The 16,290-nt window shown below is 42.2% G+C and overlaps 1 protein-coding gene and 1 pseudogene across 2 annotated transcripts in view; one reads left to right on the forward strand and one right to left on the reverse strand.

The window, feature by feature from the left end:
• LOC119857571 overlaps positions 1-16,290 on the reverse strand; it is a 255,525-nt gene that overhangs the window by 177,885 nt on the left and 61,350 nt on the right. The gene's annotated exons all lie outside the window — the stretch shown is intronic.
• LOC119857337 overlaps positions 1-16,290 on the forward strand; it is a 92,716-nt pseudogene that overhangs the window by 24,699 nt on the left and 51,727 nt on the right.

The following is a 16,290-nucleotide window of genomic DNA, read 5'->3' on the forward strand; positions in this document are numbered from 1 at the left end:
ATGGAGGAAAGGAATTATGCAACATTGCACAAACTAGCAGACATTTCCCCAGTTTTATAAGGGTTATAGAGGGTTCAAGTAAATACATTAATTCTGGGCATTCAATTAAGTGTAAAAAAAAATTCTTTCACCTCAGTGGTCAGTTGTTTTAAAAAGCTTTAACCTTATCTCTAATACTAGGTTCTACTTCATTGGTGATGAGGACTTGCTCGAAATCATAGGAAACAGCAAGAATGTAGCTAAGCTGCAGAAACATTTCAAGAAAATGTTTGCTGGAGTTTCTAGCATCATCCTGAATGAAGATAACTCTGTTGTTCTGGGGATCTCATCATGTGAAGGGGAGGAGGTAGAGCTGCGTCTTCAGGGCTTTTTGCAAACTTACAAACCTGGTCTAAATTAAAACTAAAATTACACTTAAATTTAATTGTCTCAGGTGCTGTTCAAAACACCCGTCTCTATCACAAAACATCCTAAGATCAATGAGTGGCTCACACTTGTTGAAAAGGAAATGCGGGTCACACTTGCAAAGCTGCTTGCCGAGTCTGTTACTGAAGTAGAAATCTTTGGTAAAGCAACTTCAATTGATCCAGGTCTCTATATTTCTTGGATTGACAAATATCAGGTATCCATCTTATTCACGTTTGTCTAACCAAACTACCTAATACACTTTTGTGGGAGGAACAACTCTTAGCAAAAATCTAACTGTATTTTAAATGTTCAGGCCCAGCTTGTTGTCCTGTCAGCCCAAATTGCATGGTCGGAGAATGTGGAATCTGCTCTGAATGGCATGGGTGGTGGAGGAGACAGCAGTCCTCTGCACTCTGTGCTGGCTAATGTTGAGGTCATGCTGAATGTGTTAGCAGACTCTGTGTTGATGGAACAGCCAGCTCTCCGCAGAAGGAAATTGGAACACTTGGTAAGTAATACTCTCCTCCCCATCCTCAATAGTCATTCGGTCTCTTACAAAATTTAAACACAATCTGTCCATCTTCAAATCATGAAAGTGACACCTAGGGAAAACTAAAATGTTCCCATCAAGATTTCTTGAGGAACAGCTGTTTCTGTAGATATTATATATGTCTGACTTGAAATAATGTCTATAAACTTAAATGTCCATGTCGCATAAGATTCTGAAGAATTATTTAGTGAATAGAAACAACTCTTGGAATATACCACCCAATCTCCTATTCTGAGAGTAGAAAAGATTTATAAATCTAGAGTTTATATTAACTTTTATCATCTATGTATGTACATGGATCCCATAACCATAGTGTCTGAGCTCCTTCAGCTGTTTAAAAATAGAAACCACTTACAGGAGAAATAGCTTAATTTAAAACTTCCATGTTTGTGTGAGGGGCTGTCATGGGTATGTGAAGAACTTTCTGAAGAAAGAAAAGCTAAACTGAAGGTTTTTTGCATTTAGCTACGAAAGTCTTTGTTGTTGGTAGCTACCGGTGTGGTGCTCCGCTCTTGTTCAATGATGATAACGGTTGGCTGCGTGCGTTGGCTGCGTGCGTGTTCCCTCTGTGCGCTGCCTCAGCTCTGCACAGTTAGCTAACACAGCATACCCCGAGAGAATGTCCCAAAACCACAGACTCTAGTAAGGTACTAAGGAACCCAAGCCAGGTTTATTGTCAAACAAAGCACAGCAATAGTTCCCTATAGACTCTACAGAGCATACTACGAATTTGTGCTCCCTGGCAATGGACACAACTCAGTCAGTGGCGGGACACTCCACTGCCCGCTAGTCTGGACAAAGATGTGTGCTCCGGGATCTACTTTTATACCATTGCAGGACAGATTACTCATCATAGTTCAAACGAATCTATCCATCATGTTGTCCTTTTGACCCTGTCTTTAAGATGCACCTGCCTGTTCCTTGTTATGTCTATGGAGTGTCTTGCCGCCGTCTTGGAACATTATGTGTGTGTGTGTGTGCACATGCCTCTAACAACCTTTTCTTGCCAACTTCTGTGAGTGGGACCTGCCTCTGGCTCACAGCCCAGCTTTGCTTATCACAGCCTGGAAGTACTTTGGTTCAGGCTTTATTTTGGTTCAGGCTTCAGGCCTCAGACTGGGCCTCTGATACAAGAATTTATGTTTCAGGGCCTCCTCTTACTACAGTCTTAAGTCATCACTTCTTGCCCACTGAATTCATAGCATAACTCCAGCTCCTCCTAAGAAACTCTACTTTTCACCAGACGAGTGCAACTGACAATCTGTCCTGTTATTCAAAGGCTCCCATAAAATAAACCTTGAACGAAACTTCTAATTGGGGAACAAGTGTAGAGTGCATAGCCACAGAATGGTGTTTGTGGCCAGTCTGTGCTGCCAAGAAACTAGAGTCCTGTGTTTTGTACAAGCTGGAGCTTTCACATGGGGTGTGGCTTCACTGCTAGACATGACTTGCAGTAATCAAATCTATGGACCTTCAGCCTTACCATGTCCAAGTCTGTGCTGATACAGTGAAGTGCCAATTTCTGGCCGCCTGCAGATGAAAGTTGACATTATTGTGCCTTGGGCATCCAAAAGGATTAAAGGCTCGTGATAATCTAGTCTGAGGGGAAGGTGCCCTCCAGAGTGAAGTCTTAGGGGAAGCAAGTTCTTGGAAACATTTCTCTTTATCTACCGGCATCTCAGTCTTGGTTGGATTTAGCTTTAATGAGATGCGCTCATTCAGCTGATTCTAGCTACTGAAAGCTGGGAATGTAGATGTAGAGCTCAGTGTTGGTCTGTACCTGCTGGGATTTTGTGGCAGTCTGTGCTGCCAAGAAACTACCAGCATCTCAGTCTTGGCTAGGTCCATTCAGCTGCTGATTCCAGCTACTGAAAGCTGGGAATGGAGATGTAGAGTTCAGGTTTGGTCTGTACCTGCTGGGATTTCAGCCCATAGTGTCTTACCAGTTCTCTTGGTGGCTTTATATAGACTTTGAATAACTTGTGCAGAGGATTAAAACTCGTGGGACCTGAGAAGTGAGGGCTCTTGGTGGGCAGGGATGTAGAAACACTGTCCCTCTACAGCACTTGGGGTTTCTTAGAGGAAAATGTGAGCTGGTTTAAGGGCACTCTCATTCATCATTGGAAGCAGCAAAGAATATCTGGTGACTAACTGTATGTGGTGCCAGAGAGGTCTATCAGGATGAATATGGATGTGTTTCCTTTCTCTGCTTGTGGACAGAAAAAGGTTGTCCATAAGGACAGTTCTTGTGATTTCAGAACCATGCCTTGGCCTGAAGCATGACTGAGAGGGATTCTGTAGCAACAGACTTTTTTTTACTAGCTCCTCCTTTCTGCAAGCTAGAGGATCGATATTAGATGATGCCGTCTATCACTGAGCAATGGCTTTTCATAAACTGAGGTGCATTGAGATGCAGTAAAACTGTTAGTTTCATTAGAGTACATGGTCTTTTTTCATTGTGGTTGCTAATGAGATGCTTGATGTCCAGATTACAGAGTTAGTGCACCAAAGAGATGTTACAAGATCACTGATCAAAAGAAAGATTAACAGCTCCAAATCCTTTGAGTGGCTCAGCCAGATGCGATTCTACTTTGACCCAAAACAGACAGATGTGTTGCAACAGCTGTCCATTCAGATGGCAAATGCCAAATTCAACTATGGCTTTGAGTATCTTGGTGTTCAGGATAAACTAGTTCAGACTCCTCTTACTGACCGCTGTTACCTGACAATGACTCAAGCCTTGGAGGCAAGACTTGGAGGCTCATCGTTTGGTAAGTTTGTACTTTATTCCATATGTGTCTTCAGTTAAATATAAAGACTGATGTTCATCAGCTATAAAATTAATAAATTAACTTCCATAGTTGAGACTCCAATTTTGAAAAATAAGCAACACTTAGGCCATGTCTATACTTATTGGTAGATCTGCACTGCTGTAATTGATGCAGCAGGTGTTGATTTAGTGGGTCTGTTGAAGACACGCTAAATCAATGGGAGATTGCTCTCCTACTTATTTGTGTACTCCACCTCCTTGAGAAAAGTAAGGAAAGTCAGCGGGAGAGCATCTCCCGTCGACACAGTGCCGTGCAGAAACTGCGACGTTATTACCGTGGTACTGTAGCCCAGCTCGTAGACTCTAGATGTTAATATTGTCAGTTTAGTGCCTAGGAAGAGACTAATGTTTTTATCCCATTCTAAAAATAGGTCCTGCTAGTACTGGTAAAACAGAATCTGTAAAGGCCCTTTGACACCAGCTTGGCCGCTTTGTTCTGGTTTTCAACTGCGGTGAAACGTTTGACTTCCAGGTATAGTATCTTTCATTTAACATGAGAACATTCTTCATTTTAAGTTAAGATCTCATTAATATGCCATTTAAGCTTGTAGATTTCAAAACATGTTTGAAAGCTTGTTCCTGTATCAGGTAAAATAGATTCTGGTTACTTAACTATGCTTCATTGGACCTCACTACCACCTAAAGCAGAACTGGGTTAGAAGCTGCCTGCTCCGTTTTTAGACAGCAATTTACTAGGGAAAATCAGAACTGCAAGCTTTAGGAAGGTAATTTTAAATTTTTTCAAACTACAGTATTCCATTACCATCCTCCAGTCATATTGTATGACCAACTGCAGTAGACCTACTTTAGTGGAAACCAAGTAGGTGTGACTGGCTGACTCCTAATGGATATGTTGCTGCACATACTCCTTATGTCAATGGACTGCCTGATCTATTGCAGCATTGGAACTACTTTTAAATTCTGCTGCAGGTTTAGGAGTGTGCTTGCAGAGATTTTAGAATTAGTAAGTATCAGACTTCTCTAAAGAGGAGTGGAAGTTGCTTAGTAGTGCCTTATAGATTCTAGAATATGGAAGTTGGCATTCAAAAACTGAAACCTCTGAGAAGTAAGAGTGTGTGAGTGGGTAGAGAAGAGTGGAGTGGTGGGTAGAGAGGTAGTTTCTGTTGAAAGCATAAAGAGTCTCAGCCTAAAGATACACACACATTAAATAGGGGGTTAATATATGTAACCACAATCCTGTCCAGTCTACACCAGTTCCACTGTGTACAGGGAAGAATAACCAAGGTAACTTTTGTGTGTGTGCATGCATAAAGCTTATCTTCTCTTTTTCTCTGCCTACAGGCAATGAGATGCGTCTTTGTGGGGCTCTGTCAAGTAGGTGCATGGGGCTGCTTTGATGAGTTCAACAGACTTGAGGAGCGTATGCTTTCTGCTGTTTCTCAGCAGGTTCAGTGCATCCAGGAAGCCTTGCAAGAACATTGCAATCCAAACTATGACAAGAGTATGCAATTTCGTTCATTGCTAGTGGTTTTGTATAGCTTTTGTATAGCTTATAGTCAAAAGAATGCCCTCACTTGCATGTCTGAAATAGGTCCTTTTTGAGAAATCTCTTTGATCAGTTACTCCCACATTGGCTAGAGTTTGTTTTTTTGTGTAATAAATTTGAAAATGTAACTTAAACATTAAACAATTAAAGGAAGTAGCTTTCAACTGATATGCAGTCACTTTCGAAATTGTGTAACTTTAGTGTAGTGGTAGAAAAAATGTTTGACTAGTTGTACAGTAACTCCTCGCTTAACGTTAAAAGAAAAGGAGTACTTGTGGCACCTTAGAGACTAACAAATTTATTTGAGCATAAGCTTTCGTGAGCTACAGCTCACTTCATCGGATGCATTTGGTGGAAAATACACTCCCCTCTGTATTTTCCACCAAATGCATCCGATGAAGTGATCTGTAGCTCACGAAAGCTTATGCTCAAATAAATTTGTTAGTCTCTAAGGTGCCACAAGTACTCCTTTTCTTTTTGTGAATACAGACTAACACGGCTGCTACTCTGAAACCTGTCATTATCGCTTAACGTTGTAACATGTTCCTGAAAAATACGACTTTAAGCAAAACAATGTTAAGCAAATCCAATTTCCCCATAAGAATTAATGTAAATGGAGGGGTTAGGTTCCAGGAAAAATGTTTTCACCAGACAAAAGACTATATTATGTATACCCACAGTATAAGTTTTAAACAAACAATTTAATACTGTACACAGCAATGATGATTGTGAAGCTTAGTTGAGGTGGTGAAGTCATAGCGTGGGATATTTCCTAGGGAAATCCTAACTGCTCACTTGCTGATCTTAAAACAAAAAAGAATCTTACAAGAAGTGGAAGATTGGACAAATGACCAGGGAAGAGTATAAAAATATTGCTTGGGCATGCAGAAGTGAAATCAGGAAGGCCAAATCACACCTGGAGTTGCAGCTAGCAAGAGATATTAAGAGTAACAAGAAGGGTTTCTTCAGGTATGTTAGCAACACGAAGAAAGTCAAGGAAAGTGTGGGCCCCTTACAGAAAGAGGAGGCAACCTAGTGACAGAGGATGTGGAAAAAGCTAATGTACTCAATGCTTTTTTGCCTCTGTCTTCACGAACAAGGTCAGCTCCCAGACTACTGCACTGGGCAGCACAGCATGGGGAGGAGGTGACCAGCCCTCTGTGGAGAAAGAAGTGGTTCGGGACTATTTAGAAAAGCTGGATGAGCACAAGTCCATAGGGCCAGATGCGCTGCATCCAAGAGTGCTAAAGGAGTTGGCGGATGTGATTGCAGAGCCATTGGCTATTATCTTTGAAAACTCATGGCGATCGGGGGAAGTTCTGGATGACTAGAAAAAGGCTAATGTAGTGCCCATCTTTAAAAAAGGGAAGAAGGAGGATCCTGGGAACTACAGGCCAGTCTGCCTCACCTCAATTCATGGAAAAATCATGGAGCAGGTCCTCAAGGAATCAATTCTGAAGCACTTAGAGGAGAGAAAAGTGATCAGGAACAGTCAGCATGGATTCACCAAGGGCAAGTCATGCTTGACTAATCTAATTGCCTGCTATGACAAGATAACTGGCTCTGTGGATGAGGGGAAAGCAGTTGTTTCTTGACTTCAGCAAAGCTTTTGACACGGTCTCCCACAGTATTCTTGCCAGCAAGTTAAAGAAGTATGGGAGGGACGAATGGACTATAAGGTGGACAGAAAGTTGGCTAGATTGTCGGGCTCAACAGGTAGTGATCAATGGCTCCATGTCTAGCTGGCAGCCGGTATCAAGTGGAGTGCCCCAAGGGTCGGTCCTCGGCCAGTTTTGTTCAATATCCTCATAAATGATCTGGAGGATGGTGTGGATTGCACCCTCAGCAAGTTTTCAGATGACACTAAACTGGGAGGAGAGGTAGATATGCTGGAGGGTAGGGATAGGATACAGAGGGCCCTAGACAAATTAGAGGATTGGGCCAAAAGAAATCTGATGAGGTTCAACAAGAACAAGTGCAGAGTCCTGCATTTAGGACAGAAGAATGCCATGCACCGCTACAGACTACGGACTGAGTGGCTAGGCAGCAGTTCTGCAGAAAAGGACCTAGGGGTTACAGTGGACAAGAAGTTGGATATGAGTCAGTGTGTCCTTGTTGCCAAGAAGTCCAATGGCATTTTGGGATGTATAATAGGGGTATAGTCAGCAGATCCGGGGACGTGATCATTCCCCTCTATTCGACATTGGTGAGGCCTCATCTGGAGTACTGTCTCCAGTTTTGGGCCCCACACTACAATAAGGATGTGGAAAAATTGGAAAGAGTCCAGCGGAGGGCAACAAAAATGATTAGGGGACTGGAACACATGACTTATGAGGAGAGGCTGAGGGAACTGGGATTGTTTAGTCTGCGGAAGAGAAGAATGAGGGGGGATTTGATAGCTGCTTTCAACTACCTGAAAGGGGGTTCCAAAGAGGATGGATCTAGAATGTTCTCAGTGGTAGCAGATGACAGAACAAGGAGTAATGGTCTCAAGTTGCAGTGGGGGAGGTTTAGGTTGGATATTAGGAAAAACTTTTCACTAGGAGGGTGGTGAAACACCGGAATGTGTTACCTAGGGAGGTGGTGGAATCTCCTTCCTTAGAGATTTTTAAGGACAGGCTTGACAAAGCCCTGGCTGGGATGATTTAGTTGGGGATTGGTCCTGCTTTGAGCAGGGGGCTGGACTAGATGATCTCCTGAGGTCCCTTCCAACCCTGATATTCTATGATACTATGATTCTATGAACTAGAACTCAGCTAAGCTCTCAAGGGTTAACATGTTGTTAATGTAGCCTCATACTCTAGAAGGCACCAGGAATGGAGGGAGGGGAGACAGCATGGCAGATAGAGACAGAGACACACACCCTGGGTGTATGTGAGAGAGAGATGTGCATTGCCCTTTTAAATATGCTGAATCACTCTAAGTAGATTGACTTTTTAAGTAGACCAGGAAGTTGAGACAGCAGCTGCTGCCAGCACACTTTCTCCATCCTGAGCCCTGTCGTGTCCCCTCCCCCCCGCTCTATGGAAATGGGATAAGCAGATGGGAGGGGGACACCCTGATATTAGCCCCCCTCTTGCCCCCACCCCCACACAGCAAGCAGGAGGCTCCCAGGAGCAGCTCCAAGGCAGAGGGCAGGAGCAGCACATGGCAGTGGAGGCGGGGACAGCTGAACTGCTGGCAATTGATAGCCTGCTGGGTGGCTGCCACATAGGGAACTTAGGGGAGCAGGGAGCTGATGGGGGGCCGCCGGTCGACCCTGGTTCCAAGCCCCCCACCAGCTGGCTCCAACGGGCTACTTTTCCTGCAAACAGTGGACAAAGCAGGCAGCTGCCAAACAACATTATAAGGGAGCATTGCACAACTTTAAACGAGCATGTTCCCTAATTGATCAGCAACGTAACAATGAAACAACTGGGATGACATTAAGTGAGGAGTTACTGTATCATAAACAAAACTATACAGGATGCTAAAAATGAAGTTTCAACTACTGTTGCTGATAGCTGATTTGACTGAGACAAAATCAATTGTAACTAAAAATACTTTGTGTGAACTACTTTTAGCTTCTGCACCTATTACTTGTGAGCTACTGAATAAACAAGTTAAAGTAAGCCCAGACATGGCTATCTTCGTCACCATGAATCCTGGTTATGTGGGTAGATCAAATCTTCCAGACAACTTGAAGAAGCTGTTCCGTAGCTTGGCGATGACAAAGCCAGACCAACAGCTGATTGCCCAGGTCATGTTGTACTCCCAGGGTTTCCGTACTGCTGAAGTGCTTGCCAATAAGATTGTCCCATTCTTCAAGTAAGTAATAGTCCCTTAAACAAGTCTGGTGCAAACCCCAAGTGACCTTTTAATCTACTTAAATCTGGAACTTAAAATGCTCTGTAGGTAGTTTTGAAACTACCAAAGCAAGAACATAGAACAGTAAGCATGCTTGACACTTTACTGTTGAACATTAGTTTTCTGATCTTAGTATGTCTAATACTGACTCTGGTATCTTTTATCTTTAGACTCTGTGATGAGCAGCTCTCCTCTCAACGTCATTATGACTTTGGCTTAAGAGCTTTGAAGAGTGTACTTATTAGTGCAGGAAATGTGAAGAGGGAGAGGATTCAGAAGATAAAGCGGAAGAAGGAAGAGTGTGGTGAAGTTGTTGATGAAGGGGAAATTGCTGAGAACCTACCTGAACAAGAGGTAAAACATATACAGATTTTTTTATATTGATTCACAGCAAAAGGGTGATTACAGAAGATATGCATGTATATGAGCACTTGCAGTAAAGCACCTCCTGTATCTAGCATAAATGTAATCTATTTAAGTTCACAAGTTGTCGTATTTACTTGAAGTCTTGGTACTTTAGTCTACAAGAGTGGTGGTTTCAGCAGATTGAACGGAATTTTAATCAGTGCTTGAATTGTTGGCAGTGTCTTTCTTACTATAAAACAGAAGCACCTGATGGTTTGTGGTCATTACAAACTTTCACCATTCCAATAAAACGAGTGGTGTCCTGACTGTATTCCAAGTGGAGTAGACATTCTGAATGAACTCCTCTGTAGTTCACATCACTTTCAGATAAATGTTATGTAGGCAAGTACATTTGTCACTCCTCAACTAAGGCAATTGTATTAGGTAATAGCTTAAGTATTCCCTGTATAGCATCACTTTAAGTTCATAATGCATAAATGGTCTTGCACAAATACAAAACTCAACATCAGATAAGTTTTGCAGGGAATAAGAATGCCAAATGCAAACCTAGCAAATGTCAATATACTCTGCAGTCTGAGTATTCAGCATGACCTGTCTGAAATATTTCCACCAATGTGACTAATGCAGATATTCATTGCTTATCTTGTATTGTCTAATCAAAGCATGAAATTTTCCATGTAGATTTTGATCCAGAGTGTGTGTGAAAAAATGGTACCCAAACTTGTTGCAGAAGACATCCCACTGCTGTTCAGTCTCTTGTCTGATGTATTCCCTGGAGTACAGTATCATCGTGGTGAAATGACAGCCCTGCGAGAGGAGCTTAAGAAAGTGTGTCAGGAAATGTACCTTACATATGGTGATGGAGAAGAAATTGGTGGCACGTGGGTTGAAAAGGTACATTGTAAGATTTATAACTATCACAATGTGGAGTTGACAAAAGTACATGTAACACTTTCCATAGTCTGTGATACAGAAATCAAATATAACTGCTCCCCAAATAGACAGAATACCTAAAATAAATTTCAACTTTAAGCGATTCTGGATTATTATGTTTAAATCTTAATAAATGCAAGTCTTAAATGACAGATCATTTTGTTCTGTCACAGGTTCTGCAGCTCTATCAAATTACCCAGATCAATCATGGGTTGATGATGGTGGGTCCTTCTGGAAGTGGAAAGAGCATGTCTTGGAGAGTGCTGCTAAAAGCTCTGGAGAGGCTAGAGGGTGTAGAAGGTGTTGCTCACATCATTGATCCAAAAGCAATCAGCAAAGATCACCTCCATGGTACTTTGGATCCAAATACCAGAGAATGGACAGATGGATTGTTTACACATGTCCTGAGAAAGTGAGTCTTAAACATTAATAGCATATAAGTTAAGAAGTGGCTATTAGAGATATCCTTGGATATTGTCATTGCCATGGAGGATTAAGGGAAGGGGAAATTACTCTGTTTTTTAAAACTACACTAAATGCTTTCCTGAATTTAGGATCAGAGACAATGTGAGAGGTGAACTGCAAAAACGACAATGGATCATCTTTGATGGGGATGTAGATCCTGAATGGGTGGAGAACTTAAACTCCGTGTTGGATGACAACAAACTGCTGACTCTTCCTAATGGAGAACGTCTCAGCCTTCCACCAAATGTAAAGTTCTTTTTGTTTTTAGAAACATTTTAGCATTTCTAAGTAGTTTAATCTACTGAAAATTTGATAGTTCTGCTGCTTTTGGTACTGACATGAACAGGCTCTCATCACACACTGTGGGCACAGAGTAAAGTTAGTATTGCATGAGAGCAAAAGTGAACTTATGCAATGGTCTGGCTGAATTCTTTAAAAACCCTTCTGTGGTTATGGAGTTTGTCATGTCAGGTTTACCTTGAACCTACCAGGCTAAGAAATACTAGATCATGCATAAATGTCTAATTAGGTGTTAAATATATAAAATACCTGATTAAGTTAAGATAAAACTTAATTTTTATAACACCTATTGGCTTTTGGGAGTTTAGAGAAGCATGTTAACTGAGTTTTTACAGTAACTCCTCCTTTAAAATTGTAGTTATGTTCCTGAAAAATGCTAATTTAAGCGAAATGATGTTAAGAGAGTCCAATTTCCCCATGAGAATTAATGTAAATGGGGGGGGCGGGGCTAGGTTCCAGGGAATTTTTTTTTCCACCAGACAAAAGACTCTATACACACACACACACTCTATCTCTCTCTCTCTCTCTCTCTCTCTGTCGGTTTTAAACAAACAATACTGTACACAGCAATGATGTTTGTGAAGCTTGGTCGAGGTGGTGGAGTCAGAGGGTGGGATATTTCCCAGGGAATGCCTTCCTGCTAAATGATGAACTAGCACTCGGCTGAGCCCTCAAGGGTTAACACATTGTTTTAATGTAGCCTTACACTCTACAAGGCAGCACATATGAAGGGAGGAGACACAGCATGACAGTGGCTGCAAACATTCCCTGTGGAAACTGAAGGTTATGAACTCATGCTATCCCACTGGAGTGCACCACTACCTCCACTTTCTAAAGTGCCGGGTGGGAGAGGTGCATGTGTGTGTGAGACAGACATACACACCATGTGTGTGAGACAGACACACCACATGGGTGGCTGTGAGACACAGACAGACACACCATGTGTGTGAAGCACATTGCCCCTTTAAGTACGCTGACCCCACTCTAAGTACACTGCCTTTAAGTAGATCAGCAAGTTGAGACAGCAGCTGCTGCCTGCAAGTCCCCTCCATCCTGAGTCCTGTCCTGTGCCCCTGTTTCCCCTGCTCTGTGGAGATGGGGTACAGGAGCTGGGGGAGGGGGACATAAGAACATAAGAATGGCCATACTGGGTCAGACCAAAGGTCCATCCAGCCCAGTATCCTGTCTGCCGACCGTGGCCAATGCCAGGTGCCCCAGAGGGAGTGAACCTAACAGGTAATGATCAAGTGATCTCTCTCTTGCCATCCATCTCCACCCTCTGACAAACAGAGGCTAGGGACACCATTCCTTACCCATCTTAGCTAATAGCCATTAATGGACTTAACCTCCATGAATTTATCTAGTTCTCTTTTAAACCCTGTTATTGTCCTAGCCTTCACAACCTCCTCAGGCAAGGAGTTCCACAGGTTGACTGTGCGCTGTGTGAAGAAGAACTTCCTTTTATTTGTTTTAAACCTTCTGCCCATTAATTTCATTTGGTGGCCCCTAGTTCTTATATTATGGGAACAAGTAAATAACTTTTCCTTATTCACTTTCTCCACACCACTCATGATTTTATATACCTCTATCAAATCCCCACTTAGTCTCCTCTTTTTCAACCTGAAAAGTCCTAGCCTCTTTAATCTCTCCTCACATGGGACCCGTTCCAAACCCCTGATAATTTTAGTTGCCCTTTTCTGAACCTTTTTTAATGCCAGTATATATTTTTTGAGATGAGGAAACCACATCCGTACGCAATATTCAAGATGTGGACATACCATGGATTTATATAAGGGCAATAAGATATTCTCCATCTTATTCTCTATCCCTTTTTTAATTATTCCTAACATCATGTTTGCCTTTTTGGCTGCTGTTGCACACTGTGTGGACATCTTCAGAGAATTATCCACGATGACGCCAAGATCTTTTTCCTGATTAGTTGTAGCTAAATTAGCCCCCATCCTATTGAATGTATAGTTGGGGTTATTTTTTCCAATGTGCATTATTTTACATTTATCCACATTAAATTTCATTTACCATTTTGTTTCCCAATCACTTAGTTTTAGTGAGATCTTTTTGAAGTGCTTCACAGTCTGCTTTGGTCTTAACTATCTTGAGCAGTTCAGTATCTTCTGCAAACTTTGTCACCTCACTGTTTACCCCTTTCTCCAGATCATTTATGAATAAGTTGAATAGGATTGGTCCTAGGACTCACCCTTGGGGAACACCACTAGTTACCCCTCTCCATTCTGAAAATTTACCATTTATTCCTACCCTTTGTTCCCTGTCTTTTAACCCAGTGGTTCTCAAAGCTGGTCCGCTGCTTGTTTAGGGAAACCCCCTGGCGGGCCAGACCAGTTTGTTTACCTGCCGCATCCACAGGTTTGGCCGATCGCAGCTCCCACTGGCTGCAGTTCACTGCTCCAGGCCAATGGGGGCTGTGGGAAGCACGTCCCTTGGCCCTTGCTGCTTCTCGCAGCGCCCATTGGCCTGGAGCGGTGAACCATGGCCAGTGGGAACCGCAATCAGCTGAACCTGTGGACGTGGCAGGTAAACAAACCTGTCTGGCCCACCAGGGGTTTTCCCTGAACAAGCAGTGGACCGGCTTTGAGAACCGCTGTTTTAACCAGTTCTCAATCCATGAAAAGATCTTCCCTCTTATCCCAGGACAACTTAATTTACATAAGAGCCTTTGGTGAGGGACCTTGTCAAAGGCTTTCTGGAAATCTAAGTACACTGTGTCCGTTGGATCCCCCTTGTCCACATTTGTTGACCCCTTCAAAGAACTCTAATAGATTAGTAAGACATGATTTCCCTTTACAGAAACCATGTTGACTTTTGCACAACAATTTATGTTCTACTATGTGTCTGACAATTTTATTCTTTACTATTGTTTCAACTAATTTGCCTGGTACTGACGTTAGACTTACCAGTCTGTAATTGCCGGGATCACCTCTAGAGCCATTTTAAAATATTGGCCTTACATGAGCTATCTTCCAGTCAATGGGTACAGAAACTGATTTAAAGGACAGGTCACAAACCATAGTTAATAGTTCAGCAATTTCAAATTTGAGTTCTTTCAGAACTCTTGGGTGAATGCCATCTGATCCCGGTGACTTGTTACTGTTAAGTTTATCAATTAATTCAAAAACTTCCTCTAATACACTTCAATCTGTGACAATTCCTCAGATTTGTCACCTACCAAGGATGGCTCACGTTTGGGAATCTCCCCCACATCCTCAGCCATGAAGACTGAAGCAAAGAATTCATTTAGTTTCTCTGCAATGACTTTAAGTGCTCCTTTTGATCATCCAGAGGCCCCACTAGTTGTTTAGCAGGCGTCCTGTTTCTGATGTACTTAAACAACATTTTGTTATTATTTTGAGTTTTTAGCTTGCTGTCCTTCAAACTCCTTTTTGGCTTTTCTTATTACATTTTTACACTTAATTTAGCAGTGTTTATGCTCCTTTCTATTTATCTCACGAGGATTTGACTTCCACTTTTTAAAAGCCTTTTTTATCACTCACTGCTTCTTTTACATGGTTGTTAAGCCACAGTGGCTCTTTCTTAATTTGGGGTATACATTTAAGTTGGGCCTCTATTATGGTGTCTTTGAAAAGTGTCCATGCAGCTTGCAGGGATTTCATTCTAGTCATGGTACCTTTTAATTTCTGTTTAACTAACCTCCTCATTTTTGCATAGTTCCCCTTTCTGAAATTAAATGCCATGGTGTTGGGCTGCTGAGGTGTTCTTCTCACCACAGGAATGTTAATTATGGTCACTATTTCCAAGCAGTTCTGTTATAGTTACCTCTTGGACCAGATTCTGCGCTCCACTCAGGACTAAATCGAGAATTGCCTCTCCCTTTGTGGGTTCCTGTACCAGCTGCTCCAAGACACAGTCATTTAAAATATTGAGAAATTTTGTCTCTGCATTTCGTCCTGAGGTGACATGTATCCAGTCAATATGGGGATAATTGAAATCCCGCATTATTATTAAGTTCTTTATTTTGATAGCCTCTCTAATATCCCTTAGCATTTCATCGTCATTATCACTGTCCTGGTCAGGTGGTCACTAATAGATCCCTATTGTTATATTCTTATTAGAGCATGGAATTACTATACATACAGATTCTATGGAACATGTGGATTCATTTAAGATTTTTACTTCATTTGATTCTACATTTTCTTTCACATATAGGGACACATATGGGACACCCTGACATCAGCACCCCATCTCTATCCCCCCACCACCCCCTGCACAGCAAGCAGAAGGTTCCTGGGAGCAGCTCCAAGGCAGAGGACAGGAGCAGCACATGGCAGTGGCAGAAGGAATACCTGAACTTCCCAGCAATTGATAGCCTGCTGGATGGCTGTCACACAGGGAAGTTAGGGGAGCTGATAGTGGGGCTGCCGGTCTACCCTGCTTCCAAGCCCCCACCAGCTAGCTCCAATGGGCTGCTCTGGCAGCCGTCTGCTTTGTGCACTGCTTGCAGAAAAACAACATTATAAGGGAACATTGCGCAACTTTAAACAAGCATGTTCTCTAACAGATCAGCGACGTAACAATGAAACAACATTAACCGGGACGATGTTAAGTGAGGAGTTACTGTAATAGATTGAGTAGAACATAAAATCTAACTTCTCTTAAATGTCTGCACTTTCTCTCTAGGTGCGTATCATGTTTGAGGTACAAGATCTGAAATATGCTAATCTGGCCACAGTGTCAAGGTGCGGAATGGTCTGGTTCAGTGAAGATGTTCTAAGCACTGACATGATATTCAATAACTTCTTGGCCAGACTACGAAGCATCCCTCTGGATGAAGGTGAAGAGGAAGCTCAGCGCAGGCGAAAGGGCAAAGAAGATGAAGGTGAAGAAGCAGCTTCTCCAATGTTGCAGGTATAACTTGGAATGGATTGTAATACTGTGAACTGACATCAGACTCACTAAAAGTAGGAAGGGCCTTGAAAGCTTCTTACCTGCTCTACTGAATATAAATAGAGATTGAGTTAACAAAATATAACTTACTTTAATTGGGGAATACAACACACATGACATTTTGAACCCATGCTATAGACAAACTTA

Source organism: Dermochelys coriacea, chromosome 6, assembly GCF_009764565.3.
Source record: "Dermochelys coriacea isolate rDerCor1 chromosome 6, rDerCor1.pri.v4, whole genome shotgun sequence".
In the NCBI taxonomy this organism is placed as follows: domain Eukaryota; kingdom Metazoa; phylum Chordata; order Testudines; family Dermochelyidae; genus Dermochelys; species Dermochelys coriacea.